This window comes from Manis javanica, chromosome 2 (assembly GCF_040802235.1).
Source record: "Manis javanica isolate MJ-LG chromosome 2, MJ_LKY, whole genome shotgun sequence".
NCBI lineage: Eukaryota > Metazoa > Chordata > Mammalia > Pholidota > Manidae > Manis > Manis javanica.
This window is the reverse complement of record NC_133157.1, coordinates 212043278-212065955: the sequence shown is the minus strand read 5'-3', so window position 1 is coordinate 212065955 and position 22678 is coordinate 212043278. Positions and strand designations below refer to the sequence as shown.

The window sequence follows — 22678 nt, the reverse complement described above, 5'->3', positions numbered from 1 at the left end:
TCCTCTCATTTCCTCCCCAACCTTCCCCTCCCCTCCCTCCTCCTGTGAGTCCTATCACAACCACCTACCCACGTCTGATTTTGGAAACATGTCAATGTGTTTGTACTTAAAGAATGGAAATAAATTGGTAAGCACATCCTAAAAGATGAGAAGCGCTGGGGACTGGTGGATCAAGCAACCTCCCAGCTGGGGCAGGTGTGGGGATGGTGGCACAGCCCCCAAGCAGCTCAGTGAAGGATCCCCATCGCACCTCCTCTGCTCTGTTGCACAGAGAGGGTTGTCTGAACAGGACACATTCGGGAGAGAGAGCACTTCAAACTCAGCCCCATACATCTTACTGCACTGATGGGCAGTGACTGCATTGGGGTATGAGTGGGGACTTGAGAATATGGGTAAATGTAGTAATGACATTGTTTTTCATGTGAAACCTTCATAAGAGTGTATATCAATAATACCTTAATAAAAAAATTTTTTTAAAAATCCAAGGGCAGATGTAAGTATAACCACAAAAAAAAAAAAACTCAGCCCAATAGTTTCAGCTGCAGACTCATTGAGAAACCAGTGAGGCCCCTGCCTCATCACAGACCGGTGGTCAGGGGTAGAGAGTGGGGGGCAACTCTTTGGGGTGGGGGGGGCCAACAGGAGGAGCAAGGACTTCAGCCTCAAAGTGATTTTGCTTCCTCTCTGGAGAAGGAGCGATTCAGTTTCAAGAGGCATTCTCAGCACATTCTCCTGTAAGAACTCAATAAAATTTTATTATTGGCAGTACAGCCTAGAGCAGTGGCTTTCAAATATTTTTGATCAAGAAATTAATTTTATACCATGACACAGAACATGTATACATACAAACACACACACATCCAGTGTGTTCGTATCTGAAACAAAATTTTCAGAAATTAATCCTTAAGGCTTACTACAAGTAATGTATACTTATGTTTTTCCTCTTTTTTATTCCCTTTTTTAATGCTAATCACAATCCACTAAACTGATTTTATAATCCACTCAGAGTTAACAGTTTCTAGTTTGAAAAATATGGACGTAGAAATCAACCTATGGTTGAATTCATTTGCTGCTACTTCCAAACCTTGAGCAAAGTACTAATATTTCTCAGCCTCTGATTCCCAGTCTGTAACCTGGAGATTCTAATACCACCTCCTGAGAAGGTGGAGCTGAAGATTAAATAGATGCAAAGCCAAAGCAGCATACCTGGCCCTAGTGAGCATCCTGTAACTGGCAGGTGACGTTATGATGTCACTTGAGGATATGAGACTCTCTCAGCTGGAGGAATGAGGATCCCCTGTCCGATCCTCTGATACCTTAGTCCTCCCACCCCTAATCTGACACTCACAGGAAACTGACTACTTACAAAGGGAACTGGGTCAGGTGCTAAGCCACATGCTTTAGAAGAGACATCCACCAGTCAGGCACTAATCGTGCCCTGGAGGAGCCAAGATTCCAGAGATGAGTCACACCTAGTTATTATACAGAGAAGTGGTGTGTTATGCAAAGAAAACTGGCCTGCAGTTCCAGATGAGAGCTATTTATCCCAAATGGGGAAATCAGGAGGGCAGTGTCTATGCTGACCTTGTTCAACAAGGGAGCCTCAGACCCAGTACAGCTCTTGGCATGTAAGAAGTGCCTTGTAAATACTTATGCACGAAATCAATGAATGCATCAAGAAGAAGACGATCTGGGGAAGATCCAGGCATGCAGGCATGTACAGAGGGAGGCTATTCTAGGCAAGGAATTCCATGAGGAGCACTTCCAGGGAGATCTAGGTAGTGATTAAATAATGAAATCCAAACTCATCCCCAGGTAACCAGAACCGACCTCCCTACCACCCCCTACCTCCTTAGCTTCCTGTTGGCCCAAAGAAAACTGAAGAAGGATAATAAAAGTCTACATGTAGGAACCTGTTACCTGCGGGTGATACTGGGGCAAGTCATTTTCCCTCAGTCTCTCAAGTGAAGGGTATTGGACAAGATACTAAAATCTTCTCCAAGTCTATAAGCTCTTTTTTCTATAAGCCGCTTTTTCTTCCCCTCTCTCCCTTCCAACTATCTAAGGCAGCCCACAAAGAGCTGGCTGTGCAGAAGTTGCTCTAGTTACTTCTGCTATGAAATAAATGTACCCTAACATCTAATAGTGTGAAACAACCACCGTTTTATTTTGCTCGTGTTTTTTGGGGTTGAGAAATCAGACATGGCTTGACTGGGCAGTTCTTGCTGAAGGTCTCATAACTATGAGACCAGAGTCAGTGCTGGCTTGGCAGCACCCATCTGAAGGCTCATTTGGGCTGGACCTTCAAGATTGCTCCATCACACCCAGTTCCAGCCCAAGGTGGCTGGCAGTTGAAGCTGGGTTGTTTTTTTTTTTTGCTCCAGTGTGACTCTCTGGCATGGTGGGGTGTCAGGGTAGTTGGACATCTTACATGCCAGCTGGCTTCCTCCACAATGAGTGACCTAAGAGAACTGGGCAGAAGCCCCTGGGCTTTTATGACCTAACCTTGGAGGTCATGAGGAAAAAACTCTACTGGATTCTATTGCTTACAAGAGAGTCACTAAGAGAGTCCAGCTCAGATTTAAGGGAGGAGACACATGGGACTCAATGGGAGATGTGTCAATGAATTTGCAAACTTAACTTAAAATTGCCATGCAAGATGTCAGCCTGGCCCTCGGTAAAACACTGATGCAATTCTACTGGCCTTGGCCTTCCCTGTTCACCCCACTTCCATGGTTTCTTCCTACTATCTTGGGAAATGTACACGATTCTTGACGCCCCTACTTTACCAGATCTTGTCCCTATTTGTTTCCTCTTCTCCTCTCCCAAACCTTGCCTGTTGTTATGGACCGAAGGCCTATGTCCTCCCAAAACTCCTATGTTGGAACCCTCATCCCCAGTGTGAGGGTATTTGGAGGTGGAGCCTCTGGGAGGTGATTGGATTTAGATGAGGTTGTGCAGGAAGGGGTCCCGTGATGGGATTAGTGTCCTTGTAAGAAAAGGAAGAGACACCAGGACACTTTCTCTTCCTACCACATGAGATACAGCAAGAAGGCAGCTGTCTGCAAACAAGGATGGCAGCTCTCACCTGATACCAGACCTGCCAGCGCCCTGAGGGACTTCCAGCCTCTGGAACTATGCAAAATAAATATCTGGCATTTAAGCCACCAAGACTGTGGCATTTTGTTATCGCAGCCCCAACAGATTATACACGTGCCCTATGTCCTGTTGCCTCAAGATTACAGTCTGTTTTGCCTCAATGTTCCCAAGAGATCCTGAGGGAATAACTGGATACATGATCCCTATTAAACATGCTCATTTCTAGAAGGCTTCTCACAAAGTAACCCAAAAAAGGCAATTTCAGATCCTGTGGCAGGTAAGAAAAGGGGATAAGGGAGCATATCTGAATCCTGATGGGTTTCTGACGTCCACTGAGGCCCCATAGTTGGAGTACATTATCAACCAAAAACTCCATTTAAATCAGTAGGGCTATATATGGGGAAATATATCCGAAGGGACCAATTTCTAATTTCTCTCCGAACTTGCACGTGGTTTTAACATGTGGTTGTCAGGCAGAACATCTATCCAGACTGAGCTGAGCCCAATGAGACAGTGTCATATCCTTTGGAAGACCCCTGAATTCGCACTTATTGTATCCACCTGTTACCTAATATTAGACTAGTAGCCCAGGTGGTTAAGCCAAGTCAAAAGAAACTGGTTAGGACATAACAACAGAGCATTTAAAGGTTGGAATGGGATGAATGAGAAATAAAAGGATGAGATGTAATGTATGGAATAGAAGAAACTGGGAGGGAATGTGCTCAGCAGCTCTCTCCGCATGCCTTTGTAATTTATTTTCTTTGCCTGGAGTGTTTTATCTTTTTCTGGAAGGTTCTCTCTAACCTTACGAAAGGTCTTTCACTTCATTCAGGTCTCTGCTCAACTGTTAGATTCTCTAACCACCCATCATTCTCACACCCCCTTCCCTTAATTATTTTTCTAATCTCCGTCTGTAGACATTCTCTGTTTATTGGCTTATTTCCTATCTTCCCCCTTCTAATTCCATGAGATCAGGACCTTGTCTTTTGCTACTTCCTGCTGTTGTCTGCCCTTCTTAGACCAGCATCTGGTATAGAGCAGGCCTTCAATAAATACTTTTTGAATGATTGAATCACTCAACCAATCAATCTCATTGGAATATATTCAAAGAGAATGGATCACAATAAAGCAGAGTGGAGTGGAACATAAAAGGGGAAAAATGGGATGGAATGAAATAGGGTGAGTGGGGTGGGGAGGGGCAGGTAGTTCAAGATGAAAGGAAGCAAAAAAAAAACTCAATTCAGAACAGCAGGATGGACTGGAGCAGAGGCTTTTCAACATCCAATGTACATTGGAACCATCTGGGGAGCCTTTGAACCATACAATGCCTGGATCTACCCGTGGACATTCACATTCAATTAGACTGGAGTGGGGCCCCAGCACCATTATTTTTTAAAGCTTTCTATGTGATTCAAATTTGAATCCAGGGGTGAGAACCAGTCTATTAGGACATTCTGGTTACAGAAATTAGGTTAACCTCAAGCCCTGCTGTAAGGCTTATGCCCAGAAGAACTACCAGCCAGAAGCTTGACTCCTACAACAGCCTGTCGGTGAGGGAACATGTTTGCCAGCAGCAGCAGCCACAGAAAATCTCTTGAATGTTCAGCTCTTGCCTAATAGAGCACATCGTTCGGGCAAACTCTCATCTCAGCCTCAGCAGCTGGGTTATGCTGTGGGGCTGGGCATCTGCTGGGGCAGCTCCAGGGTCTTCTTGCATGGTATGGATTGGGCAAACTTCGAAGTGACTTCGTCTTTGCAGAGAGATAACTGGGGTCACCCTGGAACTCTAACCCTCTCCAAAGCAGACTCTTCCCCTGTCTTTCTCCCACTATTCAGCTAAACACAAAGTCTCCTTCTGCTTTGGACCAAACCAAGCAGAATTATAAAAGAATCCCAAAGTCTGACTTCCACAGTATTCCTGATTAAAACAAAAAAAAAATTATTCAATTTATTTAAACCAAACAGAAAAAATTTCACCCATTTCTCCCACCCTCTCATCCCCTGCCTCTGGCAATAGCCAATCTGTCTTCTGTGTCTGTGAACTTGTTTTTTTTGTTGTTGTGATAGTGTTGTTTTTTTTTAATTCTACATGTAAGTGAGATCATACAGTATTTGTTTTTCTTATATATTTTTTGTCTGACTTATTTCACTTTAAATAAAGCTGTTGAGGTCTGTCCATGTTGTCACAGACAGCAAGAGTTCATTCTTTTTTATAGCTGAGTAATATTCCATAGTATACATATTTTGCTATTTCTTTATCCATTCATCCATCAATGTGCACAGGTTATAAACAATGCTGCAGTGAACATGTAGGTGTATGTATCTTTTCAAATTAGTGTTTTTGCAATGGAATATCATTCAGCCATAAGAAGAAAACAAATCCTACCATTTGCAACAATATGGATGGAACTAGGGGGTATTATGCTCAGTGAAATAAGCCAGGCAGAGAAAGACAAGACAAGTACCAAATGATTTCACTCATTTGTGGAGTATAACAACAAAGCAAAAGTGAAGGAACAAAACAGCAGCAGACTCACAGACTCCAAGAAGGAATTAGTGGTTGCCAAAGGGAAAGGGGGTGGGGAAGGTGGGTGGGGAGGGAGGGAGAAGGGGATTAAGAGGCATTATGATTGGCACACATAATATAGGGGGGGCACGGGGAAGGCAGTATAGCACAGAAAAGACAAGTAGTGACTCTATAGCGTCTTACTATGATAACAGACAGTAACTGCAATGGGGTGTGGAGGGAGGACTTTGTATGTGAATGTTGTAACCACATTGTTGCTCATGTAAAACCTTCATAAGATTGTATATCAATGATACCTTAATAAAAAAATCATGTTTTTGTTTTCTTTGGGTAAATACCCAGAAGTGGATTTACTGGATCACATCGTACTTCTATTTTTAATTTTTTGAGGACACTCCATACTGTTTTCCATACTGGCTAAACCAATTTACATTCCCACCAACAGTGCACAAGGGTTCCTTTTTCTCCAAATGCTCACCATCACTTGTTATTTCTTATCTTTTTGATAAGAATAGCCATTCTGACAGGTGTGAGGTGATACCTCATTTTGGTTTTGATTTGCATTTCCCTGATGACTAGTTATGTGGAACATCCTTTCATGTGCCTACTGACCATCTGGCATGCCTTCTTTAGAAAAATGTGTATTCAGGTCCTTTATTTTTTACTCATACTGACTTTTTTTAATATTGAGTTGTATGAGTTCTTTATATATTTTTGATATTAATCCCTTGTCAAATATATGATTTGCAGTTATTTTTCACCTGTTCGGTAGGTTGCCTTTTGATTTTGTTGATGGTTTCCTTCACTTATTTATTTTGCTTTGTTGCTTTTGCTTTTAATGTCAGATTCAAAAAAAATTAGCAAGCCTAAAGAAGGAGTTTACCCGCTATGTTTTCTTCTAGGAGTTTTATGATTTCGGGTCTTATATTCAATTTATTTAATCTATTTTGAGTTAATTTTTGTGTATGGTATAATGTAGTGGTCCAGTTTCATTCTTTTCCATGTGGCTGTCCAATTTTCCCAGCATCATTTATTGAACGGACTGTACTTTCCCCATTGCATATTCTTGACTCCTTTGTTGTAAACTAATTGACCATGTAAGCATGGGTTTACCCTGGGCTCTCTGTTCTATTCCAATGATCTATGTGCCTGTTCTTATGCCAATACCATACTGTTTAATTACTGTAGCTTCGTAGTATAGTTTGAATCGAGGAGTGTGATGCCTCCAATTTTGTTGTTCTTTCTCTAGATTGCATTGGCTAATCAGGGTCTTTTGCGATTCCATACATTTTAGGATTATTTGTTCCTAACAGCAGATTTTCTACTCTCCAGTGGCTTTTCAGGCCCTAGCTTTTATCCAAATCCACTAACTCTCTGGAAAAAAATAGTAATGATGATAATGACAACAACTCTTTCTTGAGCTCTGGCCATAGTAAATCTATGATAACATGCTATGACACTTTATAAAATAACAGCTAGCACTTATTGAGAGCTCATTATGTACTAGACATCCTTATTTCAACTGTACATATATAGATTATTATCACCTCTTTGAGGAAGGTGTTACTATATTATCCCCATTTAAAGATGAGGAAACTGGAACATAGAAAAGTGAAGTGACCTGCCTAAGGACACACAGCCAATGAGCAGCAGAGCAAGGACTTAAACCGTTGACTGCAGTTCTTAGCATCTGTATTTTGCTGTCTCATGCAGCCTTCATGTGTTCTTAGTGACAGTCTCCCCAGATGGCTATCATTCTCTGATTTTACAAATGAGAAAGCTGAGGCTTAGCTATGTCTAGCCACTTGCTCCAAGTAGCCATATTGGATTTGGACCTCAAACCCCCAATATTGCCTAATTCCAAAATCCAAGGGCTCCCAGCCACCACTCAGCTCAGTCTGACAGCTCACATGCCCCTGAGCTTGGGGAATCAGGAAAGGCCTCCCTCCCCTTCTCCCTAACAGGAGCAGTTTGAACCTTCTCCTCATGGTGAGGAACTTTTGTATGGGCTTCCAGTCAAGGGCTCCTCAATTTGCACCTGTGCATCACCATCAAGCAGCTACACCATGCCGCACCTTCTCAGACTTTCCTCAGTCTTCAACTCTCTGTAAGTGCAAGGGAACTGGTTCCATGATGGAGTGTCGCTCGGTTCCAGGTGGTGGCCTCAGGTGGGTGAGGGAGGACCTGTGAGTCACTGGAGAAACCAAAGACTTGGGTCCCTGTAGCCCCCACTCCCAGGCCCTGGTGGCCACATCCCAATACTTTGGAAATGTGTAATTTGCACCCTCATCCCCCTCCCACGGTTGCTGCTGATTCATTTTGAGAAGCTCCACTTTCCACAGCAGCATGAGGAAGGACTGTCCCCCACCAGGGCCATGTGTGTTTGCTATGATTCATCACATTGCCTGCAATCACCTCAAAAATAGCCCTTACACAATCCAGGAGCCACTGGGAGCCTTGTGGCACAGGGGCTTCCCCTCTTAGTCACCCTCTGGGCCTCGGTCCACTTCCACGCAGCCACGGGAACATGGAGGGTCAGGCACATGCCCAAAAGAGGAACTTGGGAAATTAGCAGGCAGGGTGAAGTCCACCCCTATTGTTGGCAACTGTGATGAGGCAAGATCGCAGCTGTACAGCTCCTGTAGAAGTGAAATGTGCACCGTAAACAAAATCTCAGGCCCAGGGTGGCTGCTGCCCTGTGCCTTCAGGGCCTGGAGTGCGGGATAGGAAGAAGGGCCTGGATAGGGCTGGTTTGCTCTTTCAGATTTGCGTGTTTGGCAGTGAGACAGGCTGCTGGCCTTGGCTGAAGCTGGTCCGAGCCTAGGGAGGACAGCAAAACAGACAGAAGACAGAGAGATGCTCCCATCGGGAGCTCTTGCCTCTGGCCCCAAAGACCTTCCAGCTCAGTGTTTTCTGATCCTGCTGCCCACATCACCTGGCGGAGGTGGTGGTTGGATGGGGGAGGCACAGGGGGATGGAGGGTGGGTTATAATAAACATGGATGCTCAGCTCCCATCTCCAGAGACTGTGACTCAGTTGACTGGGGTGGGGCTGGGGCATTGGTAATTTTTAAAAGCAGACATTCTCAACAAAGTAGTTGAGAACTACTTGCCTTGTCCGAGCCCTCACTTTGCCTTTGAGGGATCTAGGATGAGAGAGCTAATGGCAAAGATTGTACTTGAACTTTACCTTGGTCTACAAAGCGCTACATGACCTGACCTCCCCATTGCCACATTACCTCTCTGAGTTCTCTGACTCTGCCTCCCTTTCTCCCTCTCTCTCCCTCCATCTTCCTCCCTCTCTCCCCTCTCTCTCCATGCCAGGGCCTTTGCACTGCCCACTACCCCTGCCTTACTTCGAATTCCTGATGATTCTAAGTCAGCCACTCCTGTGTCTCTCCATGTCCTCCCCACTTTAGCTGCCTTCACGAAACAACCCAACCTTATATCTGTATTTGTTTATTCCCTTTAGCCTGTTAGAATGTGGTCCCAGAAGGACAGGAGCTTCCTGCTGTACCCCCAGTACTAGCGCAGTGACTGGCACAGAGCACTTGTTCAATGAGTATAGTTGTCAAATGGATGAGCGACGCCAGCTCAGTGTTCACACTGACACATGCCCCCAACGCACACCCACCAGACCAGCTCACCAACTGTCTGCCAAGCCCAGGGGTCGCATGCTTCTCTTCAAGGACTAGCTCATGAGGGCCCACATAATAAGCTCAGAGCTCAGACCATTTCTCTGTACACACCATGTCTGAGGACCAAGGGCTGCTTCGTAACCAGCATGCCAGGGTGACCACAGCCAGGCAACAGTTGTCCCAGCCCAGAAGCCTCTTGGGGAGGTCCTTCCAATGACACTCCCACCCATTAAATGGGTTCATGCTCCCCCATTTATGGAGACTTGACCTGCACAATTCACTAGCCCCTGCTTTTTTATATTTGCAGCCTCCAGCTTACTTTCAACCAATCAAAACACATTTATGTACAGCTGTTTATCAATCACAAACTGATTTCACAAATATGCTCAATCCTCATGGCAGACTGGGGGCTGCATGCCACTGCCCTGCATTTTACAGAGGAAGCCCCTGGGGCCCAGAAAGCCAAGTTGCTGGGCCCCAGCGGCTCTCACAGCTGAGGACACCACCAGACCAGGCTTGAAACTGCACCTTAACAAAGGCCAGGCCTCTCCTCTGGCCTCCACCAGCTGCCAGTCCACACCGCGAGGGAATTGCCACCCACGTCAGTACCCAAGCTTCTCTCTGGATCGTGTTTGGTCCCAGAAATCTTCCCCTTCTGTAAGATGAAAGGCTTGCCAGGTTCAAAGGGACACAAAAGATCGGGCCTCAGCTTCTGACAGTCAGTCCGGAAGAGGGATTGTCTATGCTGGAGGTAAAGGTAACACCCCCTATATCAGCTTGTATTCCCAAAAAAGCAGAGTCTAAGACGAGTATTAGGGCTCACACAGTTCACTTAGGAGGTGACCCCAAGAAGGAGGGATGAGAGGTGGGCCTATAGGTCAGGGAAGGAGGAAAAGTCAATATTACTCTGTGCTTTTGATGCTGCCCTTGTAGGTACATGAGTTAGATTCTTCTGGAACCCCTGACTTACAGGCTGCCCTTGAGCAAGGCGGAGTGGACTCCTATCACTGGGTCTGAGGTAGAAAGTCAGAAACTCAGCTGCCCGGTGCCCGAAGTGGGAGGCTGCAAGCAGGAGTAGGAACCCACATGGAACCCGCCACCAACCTCAGGGGCTGCTGAAACCGAGACAGGCTGCGGCATGTGATCAGGGCACCAGGCGGCAATGCCATGGCACTAAGTCCACCGTCTCCCCTCGTGACAACTTTGAAGGTAGTCCAAGTGTGTTTATTTGAAAGAAAAAGCTAATTGTGCCTCCCATCCAGTTTTGAACATCAAAGAGTCATGATTACACATCTACAGTTTTTCAGCATCTTCCTGGACTAAAAGCTGGAGTAAGACTCTCATCAACCCACAGCAGCCCAGAGGGCTCCTGTGTCCTCTGTCTTTTGTCTCCAGCCCCTGTCAGTCACGCTGAAGCTTGAGTCACCAGGTCTTCCCAGGCTGAACTCTGGTTCTATGTCTCTCAGGGTCCCTCTTCCCACTAGAATTCCTCACCAAGCCCCTGTGGCCTGGGACCCATGAATACAATGCGGCCTGACCCGACCCTTTCACCTAGACTCTTATGGTACAGACAGGACATGAGCAGAAGTGACTGGCCCGAGGCCCCTGCCAGTTACAGGCATCTAGTCCTATTAGCCTTTTGTGCACATACCCAGGACTAGCCACATAATTTACAAGGTCTAGTACAAAATAAAATGCAGGGCCCCTTGCTCAAAAAGTATTAAGAATTGCAAATGAGTAACAGCAGAGCCAATTACCCCAAGAACAGGGTCCCTGGGAGTGTGGGGCCCCACGGGATCACACAGGCTGCACACCCATGGGGCTGGCCCTGTGTAGACCCCGCTGCTCCGAGAGAAACTCCAAAGGGATAGGATGGGCTGCTTCCAAAGCAACAGCTTTCCAGCCAAATGAGCCTGGGCTGGAATCCCAACTTCTGCTTTTCACCTGCTGTGAAACTCTATATAAATTGCTTAACCTCTCTGGGCCTCAGTTTCCTGGTAGAATGGAGATGAGATGATAAACTGCATGTAAAGTATGTGGCACATGAAAGGCACTGAGCAAATGTGGGTTCTTTGTTCTCCATCCCTCCTCCATATCAGTTCCTTCCCTTTCAGGACACACCACCCCCACCCCCACCACCAGCACACCTAGACCATAGTCTCGGCCTCAGAGTAACAGCAGGAGAAGTTGGACACAGAATCCCAGCATTACTGCCCAGAGCCGGTGTCCAGTGAGGAAGGGGGCTCTGGACTCCCCAGTCCTCATTTGTCTCTGCCCCACCCTAGGTCAGGCTCTGCCAGGATGGAGCCCCCAAGTCCGGCCCAAGGTTTCCAGGGATTGCAAATCTTCTTTCTCACCCTCCTTTTCTCAGAAAGGAAGAACAAAGGGAGAGGGAGACTGCATTTGGCCTCCACTGACTCATCATGGCACTGTGGGAGGTCACAAATGATCTGGCCTCAGCTTCCCCATCTCTAAAATGGGGCTAATGATGCCTGCCTCTGGCTTTAGCGACAGGATGCTTAGAGAGCATTCATTATGGCTGTATTGCTGCTGTCATTCTGCTTTAGCTAATAACATACTGTCCTGGGGAGGCCCCAGGGGGCCCAGGGACCTTTGGGAACATGCGCTTATCCATCATCAGAGCAATCCTGAGAATTAGGTGGGAGGCAAAGTCTCGGGTCATAGGGAGGAAGAAAACCGAGGCATTCCCAAAAGGCAAGCACCTCTGTGGCAGACAGTGGGACACAGGATACACCTGGGAGCCCCAGCGGGGAAAGGCAAGGGAAGGGACTGGACCTTAGGTGATAGCAGCACCTACAGTCAGATCCCCCCTCTGCTGGAAAGATGCAATCAGTCCAGGCAAGGCAATCTCTCCAGGCTTCATCCTGAAGTGCCAGTGATAATACCTGCTTCCTGGAGTCATGATGGAGATTAAATGGAATCATGTGAGTGTAAATACCAGCACCTATTCGGTGCTCAGGAAACATGCCCAGCCTGGCCTGCTTCCTCCCTAAGGAATGAGTGTGATGTGTGGGAGCAGCCAAATTTCATGTGCATGTTTGACACTGCCAGTGACATGGGTTCACTGAGACCTCTCCCCCTGTACACCTTTGTCAGGCCACGCGCCACACCTCTCTGGGTCGGATAATGTGTAGTGATGGGTGACCAGATTTCCTCACCCCCCACCCCGCACCCCAGTCTCCTGGAGACAGCTGGCCCACCTCCCCTCCACAGGGGAGCAAGCCAGGAGGAGGGGGGAATGCAGGGAGAGCTGCATTCCTGTCATAAACAAAGCCTGGCAAGAGCGACAGAGGTTCTGTGATTTGGTCCTGAGCACTGTGCTAGCGCCTGACCCTGGCTTTCCCTGATACCTCCCAATGGCCTCATAAGCTCTCATTGTTCACCTGAGAAAATAGGACCCACAGGGGTTAAGTGACTTGCCCAAGGTCACACCATTACTGAGAGTCAGGATCCAAATGAGGCCTAGGTGTTTGCAAGCCCATTACAATGTGTGACCCCTGAGGCCAGAAACCCAACTTCCTTTGGCAGCAGTTTGAGAGACCCTATTGCCCAATCTCTCAGCTTAAAGCTGAAGAAACAGGTGCTCAGAGAAGAGAACTCAGGGAAACAGTTTGGAGCAGCTAGAATCAAGGTGGGGCCTGTGCCTCAGGCCTTGTCTTCTGCCTGCCTCAGTGGGGGTGGCTTGGGGAAGGCAGTGGGCAGGCCTTGGGGGCACGGACTACAGGCACATGCAGTCCTGCCTCAGGCACCAAGAATCCCCATGAGTGTGCAATGGGGACAGGAGTGACATCTCCACTCATAGCAAATGCTCCCTGGGTCAGTGACCCACCCAGCTAAACTCCTACTGTGTGCCAGGCCTTGGGAGTACAGGTCAGAAACACACATGGCCAGGCCCTCCAGGTGGGTGGGTGACATTATCCCTATAGCTGGGGAAACAAGCTCAGGCAGACGACTTGTCCAAGGCCACACTGTGCTTGGTGGGAGAACTGCGACAAGAACAGCACACCCAGTGTTCTTTCCTCTACACGGGCTGCCATTAGCCAAGGGAAGAGAGACTCCAGCAATTACAAGAGGGAACAGACAGGGACTGTGGCATTTATTGTCCAAACCAGGATAGCTTTGAGAATGAAAGGGGATGCTATTAATAATTACACTAGGACAACAGTCATAAACCAGGCTGTCCCAGGCAAACCACGACATGTGGTCACACGAACCATTAGCCTGTGATGTGTCAGCCACAATGAGAGCAGTTTTCCATATCCTGAATTGTCATATCAACCCTGAGAAGTAGATATTAGTGTTACATCTCTATTTGACTTGTTCAGAAACAGGCTCAGGGGGATGACAATAAGGCCTAGTCACGATCCCAGAGCTACCTGCAAAAGCGGGGGTGAGTGGATAGAATGTGGGTCCTGAGGGAAGAGGAAAGAGCAGGGCGGAGCCACATGGTCCCTCCGCCTTGGGGATGGGTATGGCTGGTATCTGCCCACTGTGAATGGGCAGTACCCCTGGCAAGCTGCTTATTAAATATGTTTAATATGCCCTCTAGGGAAAGGAACTCATGGGTGGCCCAGGTAACAGAGGTCACTGTGGAATGGGGGGTGGGGCAGGGGACAGGTCTTGCACTCCCAGGAAGGCCTGTCATTCCTGCAACTACAGGGGAGCTAGAAGGAGCCACCACATGTGGCTTCACCTCCGTGGGTAGTGGCCTCTCTGAGAGGGAAGCTCTCAGCTTCCTTCCCTTTTTCTCTAAGCAAATTTGAAAGCATCCAGCCTGGGGTCTAAGGGCCAGAAGGGCTCTCAGACGAGCAACGACCTCAGGCAAGCCTAACGAAGGCAGTGCCCTAAACTGGATGGGATGAGGAGGCAAGCAGGAGAGATGTGCGCAGGCCAATGTGGGCAGACCTGGGCAGAACCAGCCAGTCCCAGCCAGGGGAGGTCATGCCAGCCCCTCAGCCTACGGGGCCATGGAGGGTACCTATGGGGGTTCTGGGGGTCCATGGAGGCTCCCTCCACAGTCCCTCTAGTTCTGGGGCCTGGATGCCACACTCCCCCCAGCCTCACCTCCCTGGCCACTGCTTTCTAACAGGAAGTGCCTTCCTCTTTCTATGTTTCCCCCCTTGGCCTGGACCCAGCTATCCTCAGCCCCAGAGTCGGGGTGACTTTCAGGAAACTGTCATTGTGAAAACCCAAACCACTCCCAACCAGCTGCCTCTAACCACCCGGGGTGCCATGCCAGTGATGCAGTGGGCGGGGCCACCGAGATGTGAGGCTCTGTCAGCCTGGTCCTGACTACCTGCAGAGGAAGAGCGGGTGGGCACTGCCGCCCCCTCCCCCTCACACTGGTGCAGAGGAGCCCTGGGGCACGGGGACAAGGCAGCCTCTGAAGCAAGAGCTAGGTGCCCAGCATAGCTTCCTTGGATTCACTGATCTGTTGAGCACTTAGGAAATGCCAGGCTTTTTATACACATTGCCATTAACTGGATTTGCAAGTACAAAATGGGCCTCACTACATTATGGGCAGACGTTACATGTGCATATGTGTCTATGTGCCCATCTTATATGTAGTGAAAATGAGGCTCAGAAAAGTGAAGTTAGTTGCCTGAGGCTGCACAGCTGGGAGTCTGCCTAGTGTGACAACTAGCATTATTTCACAAACAAGACGTCTGTTTGGATCAGAGAGGCTTTCCCAACCGTATTGCAGACCCTCTTACACAGAGCCAGGCAGGGTCTCCTCTGGAAGGCATGAGGGGTAGCTTGTGGATTTTAGATGGAGCGTTACTATTCAGACCATCCCATTCCATGTGGTGCCCTGGTCACAAAACACACCTCCACTTGACCTCCAAGCCTTCAGACCCTCACAGAAACAACTCTTCATTCATTTTCCAATTCAACCCTTCGGTTTAAGTCAAATGGGTAGAGGTGCAGAGTTTGATATAACTGGGGACCCGATCTGGATATGGGTGAGTCAGGGAAGGCTTCCTGGATGGAGTCACATTTGATCCAAGATCTCAGGGATGCTCAGGAGAAGCCAGGCAAAAAGGTGGGAGAATGTTTTGGCAGAAGAACAACTCATGGGAAGGCCTTGGTACTATAACCATCCATCACTCACACTCAGTGGAGGCCAGGATGCCGCCAGATGCTCCCAGTGCACAGGACAGCCCCTCACAACAGAGTCGTGTGCCCCCAAATGTTGATAATACTTAGCTGGAGACTCTCTAGATGGGAGGAAAGCAAGAGTGGCAGCAGGACAGGGCGTGTAGATGCCAGTGGGGTGAGACCAGTGGGAGAGGCAGGGGTCACAAAGGAGAGTACCAGCTGTGAAAATGAAGAGAGCAGACAGCTCTGTGCCAACAGGACCTGGTGATGGATTAGATGTGGAGAAAGAGGAATCAGCTCTCAAGCCCCAGTCATTCTACCCCATTATGCCCCTCCTATTTTCTTCTTTTCATTCCCACTGCCATCTCACATGGACCATTGCATTAGCCTCAGAACTCATCTCTTGGTCTCCAGGGAAACCCTTTTCCACTCCACAGCAATGCCAGAGTGACCTCTCAAAAGCTCAGCTCAGGGCAAGTCACACCCTTGCTCTAAAACCTTCCGTGGCTCCCCAAGCCCAAGACAATTGACTTACAATGGCCACTTGGCATTCAAGTCATCCCATTCTAGCCCCTGTCCCATCCCTGTGGCACACACTTTCGGCTACTTATCCAAAATACATCTGTTCCCCAGCTTCCTAGCTAACAGAACCCCAGTGTTTTTTGATAATCTTTCCTCTTCCACACACTTGCTTTCCTAGACCAGTCCTCTTGCCAGTAGGCAGGAGAGAAAGTTATGGCCTTAGAAACATGCAAAGGGTTGGGGGATACTCCTACGGAAGGTTTCCTTGCTAATAAATAGATATTCGTGTAAAGTAACAGTCTCTGGCCCTCTGCTAGACACTGTTATGTCTGCAAGTGACACCTGAAGCAGCCTTCTGTGGCCGTGAGGGGCCACGGCCAAGGCAAACCCTGTGAGAGGAGGAGGTGGGGGAGCTGGTCTCTCGGCAGACAGTTGTGCCACCACGTCAGCCACCTGGAAGCGCCCCGCGTCAGGGCTTCTTCCCGTAGGAAGTGAGCTGATGTTTACTGTTGTCGTGGACAGACCACCTGATACAAATCCCCAGCTCCAAATCCAACACCCTTCCGGTTCTAGACTCGCACTGTGTTTTACCATCTGTGCCGTCGCTCACGCTGCTCCCTCTGCCTGTTTGGGGGAACTTACCCTTTCCTTCAGGACCAACTCAAATGCCCCTTCTGACGGGCATCGTTCCAGAAGCAGCATCTCGGTGCTCTGCTCTTGACTCGCAGCGTCACCCTAGAGTTTCTCACTCGGCACTTCCCATTAGACTCTTTTTTCTTGGGTCCGATTCCCACTGCTAGGGTGCAGGCTCCAAGAGGCTCGAGTCCTTGCACTGTCTATGCTAGGAGCCCTCCCAGAGCCCTGAGAGGTCTACCTGCCACTTTATCTGCTTCTGCCAGTCCTTGTTCCAAATTATATTCATTTCTATTTTTACTGTAACAAATCACCACAAATTTAGCACCTTAAGCAACAAAAGTGTATTGTGTTACAATTCTGGAAGTCTAAAATGGTTTTCAATGGGGATCTGTCCCTTCCTGGTGATTCTATGAAAGAATCCGTTTCCTTGCCTTTTCTAGCTTCTAGAAGCCACCTGCATTCCACAGCAGCCCCCTCCTCTATCTCGAAAGCCAGCAATCCCATCAGTCCATCCTCTGCTTCATCATCACACCTCTGGCTCTGACCCTGACCCTGTTTCCCTCTTCTAAGCATCTCTGTGATTCTATGGGCCCGCCAGATGATCCAGGTAACTTCCCCATCTCAAGAGCTTTAGCTTAGTCAAAGCTACAAAGCCCCTTTTGCCATATGAGGTAGCATGTTCCCAGGTCCCAGGGATTAGGATGAGGATATTTTGGGGGGAGGGGGAGATAATATTCTGCCCAGGCCATCAAATAGAGCCCTAAGTTAAACAACCAGAAATGGATGAGAAAGACAGTAGTTGAACAGCATCATCAAGATTAGGACAGAGATCTCAGGGCCAACCCAAGTCTCCAAACATAATACCACTTTCCAATTTGGCATTTCTCAGGATTCAACCTTGCTGGAGTCATAAAAGACTGGAACCCAGAATTGGGGCAAATAAGGCAAAAGGGAGCTGAGGGACAGGGAGAACAGATCATCACCTCCAGGTCAGGAGTGGTCCTAACAGCAGGGATGGGCCCCAGGGCCCCGGGAGAAGGAAGGGCCGAGTTATGGAGACTGGAAGCTCAGTAAGGCCTGCAACATTCAAAACTTACCTGTCCTCCATCCCCTGGCCCAGCGTCCTGCTTCCTGGGATCATATAAAGGAGGCCACCATGAGGCATCAGTGGCTGGTGACAAGTTGTTATTCACCCATTGTTAGTAGAAGTTTTGTAGTAAAAAGAACTTTTGCCCTTAGAAGAATTCTCATGCAATGGAAATTCAGTGACATGAAGGCTGATGGCAGAGCCATTTGCTGCCCCGAGATGACACACATGATGGTGGGGCCCCACCTCGATCACCCTGGCTGGGGCTGGTACCCGGTCCCTCTGGCAGTCGGAGCCTCACCCTGGGCCTTTGAACTTCTCCAAAGCCTCTCCCAGGGCTGTGTGCCCAGCACATGGCTGCCTTCTCCCTCCCCTGAGCAGCCCCACCCTGGGAAGGCCTCTCTGTCCATTAAAAAGAGGCAGTGAGCAGCGTTTTACAAAACTTGAAAGTGATTGTAATCAAAATAATCAAAGGCAAAACAGGTTGCCTCCAATTCCTCTTTGAAGCTATTTCACAAACTGGATTCCTTTCTTTTGACCAACTTTCCCAATCCTCACATATTTACCTTGCCACGCAGGCTGGTGACCCCAGCCCCACCCCCGCCCCCGCGGCAGGGCTCCACTCAGCACATCCCCCTTAAAGCCACACCTGCGCTCTTCCCAAACCACCATCGCCTCCAGCAGAACAAGGGTGCAAACCAGTGAGCTGACATTCTCACAGTCACCTTCCCAAGGGGCCATTGGGCTCCCACTTTACAGACAAGCAAATGGAGGCTCAGAAAAGTTAAGGAACTTGCCCAAGGCTCCCACCAGCTAATGACAACTTGGACTGGTACTGGAGTCAAGGCTAGTCAGCCTCGAAGCCCAGAGCTCTATTCAGCACGTGAGCAGCTCTCAGATGTGGGGTCCCAGGCATTAGATATGCTCTGAAAAATTGTCCAGGCTCCCAGAGAGCTCTCATTTTCGCGGGTTATAGCTATTGCTGTTTGCTGTACTTGGAAACTAAAAAGAAGAAAACCTGTATCTTCACTCATTCACTTAAAATAACAATAATGAACCCATTTCATATTAATATAAATAGTATCTTCCATGAAAAAAAACCTTACTTTCCAAAAGAAAACAGAAATTAGTGAGAAGCGTGGCATTGTTTTACATTTTGCAAATGTTGGGCTTACAGTGGACAGCCGGATTTCCACGTCTGGCCTTCTGCGTTCAGTGCATTGCGATATGCTGCTTGAGTTGAAGTATATGAAGACCATCCTAGATCTCACAGAGCCCCTGAAAGCATCCCTGAACCAGACCTTGAGAATCTCTGCATTACATCATGCTCCCTCCTTTCCAAACCTGTTTCTTTTTTTTTTTTTTTTGAGAGGGCATCTCTCATATTTATTGATCAAATGGTTGTTAACAACAATAAAATTCTGTATAGGGGACTCAATGCACAATCACTAATCAACCCCATGCCCAACTCTCAACAGTCTCCAATCTTCTGAAGCATAACGAACAGGTTCTTACATAGTGAATAAGTTCTTACATGGTGAACAGTGCAAGGGCAGTCATCACAGAAACTTTCAGTTTTGATCACGCATCATGAACTATAAACAATCAGGTCAAATATGAATATTCGTCCAGACCCGTTTTCTAAAATAGGGCTTGCACAAAGTAGATGCTTAATACGTTTGTTGAGTAAAAAATAAGCAAGTCCTGGACAAAGCTAGGTGAGGAAGAAGTCCAGCGTCAGGTCAAAAAGCAGATTTAGTCTTTATCTGTGGGATTCCACTACCCAGGCCCTGCCTTGCTGAGAACAGAGGGGAGGAGAGAGTCAGTCAGTCTTTTTAAGTTGGGGTTGCTGTGAATGGTCATGCAGGTTGTAGACTCTTCGAGAACATCACATGGTGAGTGGAGGCAGGAATCCAGCCCGTGTTCTTCTGACCAAGCAGTGCACCCCAGAAAAGGGCTGAGGAAGGGATGCATCTTTCTGATTTGCATGATGCCACTGAGTGTGCAAGAGCAGCCACAGCCTCGCTCCATAGGTGCGAGTCTCCCAAACACATCTGGATGTTGCAAGGGACAAGGGGGTCCCAAATTCCTGGAGAAGGTGCCAGGAGAGGCTGTAGCCAGCCCTGGGCAGGGCCAGGCAGGTGGACTGCAGACGCTGTACATGAGCCCTCATTTCTGCCCCTCTTACACAGCCTGGGTCTGCTTCTGAGACAGCCACAAGCCCACCCAGCGAAGGACACTGGCAGGCAGCACAGCCTGCTCTTCTTTGTCCTACTGCAGTGGCTCTCAACCCTGGGGTATTTATTTGCCAATGTCCAGAGACATATTTTGTTGTCACCACCCAGGGGGTCATGGGGAGCAAGTGCTACTAGCACCTAGGGGGTGCCAGGGGTGCTGCTCAACCTCCTACAGCACACAGGACAGTGCCACCCAGCAAAGAGCATCCAGCCCAAAACGTGCATTGTGCCGAGGCCGAGGAACCCTACTGCATATGAATATGGGCTCTAAGCTCAGAGGTTCAAATCCCAGCTCTGCCACTTTATAATTCTGTAACTGGGCAGGTCATGTAACCAGCCTTCCTCTTCTGTGAAATGGAGGGAATAATATCTACCTTGCGAGACTGCGGGGAGGACCAAATATGAGGTGTGCCTCTATTTACCCGGGAAGGCAGTGGTCCCTCTACTTGACCAAGTGAGCACTAACAGAGCAGCCATCACGCTTGTTTCCAGTGTCTGCCACTGGCACTTTGCTGGCTTCTGGGTGAATGACTTCGGTCTCTGCTTTCAGGAAGCGCACAGCCCGGCAGCCAAGTAAAAGTTCCACGATTGCAGCTATTTAAGTCAACATGCCTGTGAACAGAGACTGGAATGTTCAAAAATAAGAGAGTTTATGGAAGGAAAGTTTTTTTCTGTGTTTTCCAAAAGAAGAAAATTTTAATGTTATTTTTATGTTGTTTTTCCCATCAAAAGGAGAAGTGGCAGAGGGGAGGGAGGGCTTGTTTTAAAAAAGAAAACTTGTTCAAAAAAAAATAAAATATATCAATGTTGAATATGAAAACAAGTGCGCTTCATCTTAGGCCTGAGTAGTGGTCTAGGCCTAAATCTAAGTTCTGCACATCAGGTCATTTTCTAATACATGGATGACGTTTAACAAAGGCAGATACTGGATCTTTTGTCAAGTGAAGAACAGTCCCCTTTACTTATCTGTCCCACGCACCCTCACCTTCATACTGTGTAAAGCTGGACCCACCCGTAGAAGCCAGGTGCCCTCTGAGTACTGATGATGGTAGCTGGTGTGTGTGGTGGGTGGGAGCAATCAGAGAAGGCTTCCCGGACAAGGTGAGATTTGTGCCACATTTGTGAAAGCAGGCATCAGTGGAGAGGAGGGCAGGCTTGAGGGATGAAATGACGCATCAAGGACTCAGAGACAGCAGCCCCAAAGAGACCGGGCCTGGGAGGCCTTGGAAAAGCACTCTGAGCAGGAGGCCTCCCCGAGCCCCCCACCCCGGCCCCAGGGCTGCTTGGGCTCTCAGGTGGAAAAGCCAGTGGGCCAGGCAGAAATGAGTCACAAAGTTTCAACACCACAGTGCCCTTCAGTCTCTTCAAGGCTGCGCTTGGGAAGCTGGGCTCCCTCCTTCTCACAGCGTCGCACCCCCGCCCTCAGCCTGCCCTGGGCTCTCCTCTGCCCTCCAGGCCCCACACATGGGCACCATGGACAGCTAGCCTCCCCCTCTGAGCTTTGGCTTCCTGGTGTTTAGAATGGGGTTGGTGACGTTCACCTTCTGGGGTCATTGGAAGGAACTATGAGGAAAGTGCTGGACACCCCGCGGGACACCCAACCCTGCCTGAAAGGCATGTTCAACTCCCCGCTTCCACAGCCCGCCCCTTCAGGCTGCTTCCTCCCTGCTCCCATGCGCCTCTGCCCTGAAGGGGCCAAGTGCCTCCCCCCAACCCCACAAGCTGTGTTGAGAGACAAAGGGACCTGAGACTTAAAGCTTGTACAAGATCAAATTTTTTATCCAGACAGGGATAGGGGAGCAGACTTTGAACATCCCTCCCCACTTTGTCAAACCCACCACCCCCAAACAACAAACAACATCACACAAACAACAAAAATCCCCTTTGCTAGGCACCGAAGTGTTTCACCCTGTGCTGGGCATCTGTACAGAGCAGCGCCTGTGTCCCACAAGGAAGATGCAGACACTCATGGACAACAAAGCTCAGAGAAGGAAAGAACTTGCCAAGAACTTCATAGCTAACAGAGTCAGACCATGTGATGTCTGAATTAAAAGGCCATCTTCCTTCTGCTAGACCACCTTCCCAAACACCTTCTTGCCTACCCTACAGCCCAATCCCACAGGCATATCAGCTTCCCACTTGGGGCAGCACTAGAGTTTCGCCACTCCGCATCTACCCAAACCTCTTTCTCCCATGTCCATCGCCAGTAGAAAGGGAACACCAAATAACCAACTTCCCCATCTCCCTTGCAGCTAAGGGTTACCATATGGCACAGTTGCGGCCACTGAAATATAAGCAGAAGTCCGCTTGGAGGCAGGGAGGCATCTGGGAAAGTTTATGACTTTCCCAATAAAAAGTAAACAGCCCCAGCTGGTGTGATCTCTCGCTCCTTCCTCCTGCATGGTCGATGGGCATGATGCCTGGAGGCGCAGCTGCCATCTCAAAACGAGAAGACTGAACGTCAACAGACCAAGATGGCAGGATGAAAAGATCAAAGCAGCCAGACCCAGATGATGCTGCTGAGTTTCTGCACCAGCTTTTGCTTTCCCACCTCCAAAGCTCTTGTTTTGTGAGAAAAATAATCCCCGTATTATTTAAGCTGCAATGATTGCGTTTTCTATTACTTGTCACTGAATACACTTAATACACTCTTTAAATTGTAATCCTACATGCCAACAAAAATGCATATACACACCCCCAAGCCCAAACCCAGCACCATCCCTTTAGCCTACTGACCTACAGAATCACTCTCCCACTTCCCATCCTACCAGCACACATGCATAAACCCCTACACCAAAAGCCTAAGGGTTCAT

The 22678-nt window shown here is 48.4% G+C and overlaps 1 long non-coding RNA gene across 1 annotated transcript in view; it reads right to left on the bottom strand.

The window, feature by feature from the left end:
• LOC108391328 (uncharacterized) overlaps positions 1–22678 on the bottom strand; it is a 49652-nt gene extending 26974 nt beyond the window's left edge. The window contains exon 1 of the long non-coding RNA XR_012128500.1: positions 1–22678. This exon is cut by the window's left edge and continues 7769 nt beyond it. This is a non-coding gene — a long non-coding RNA (uncharacterized lncRNA).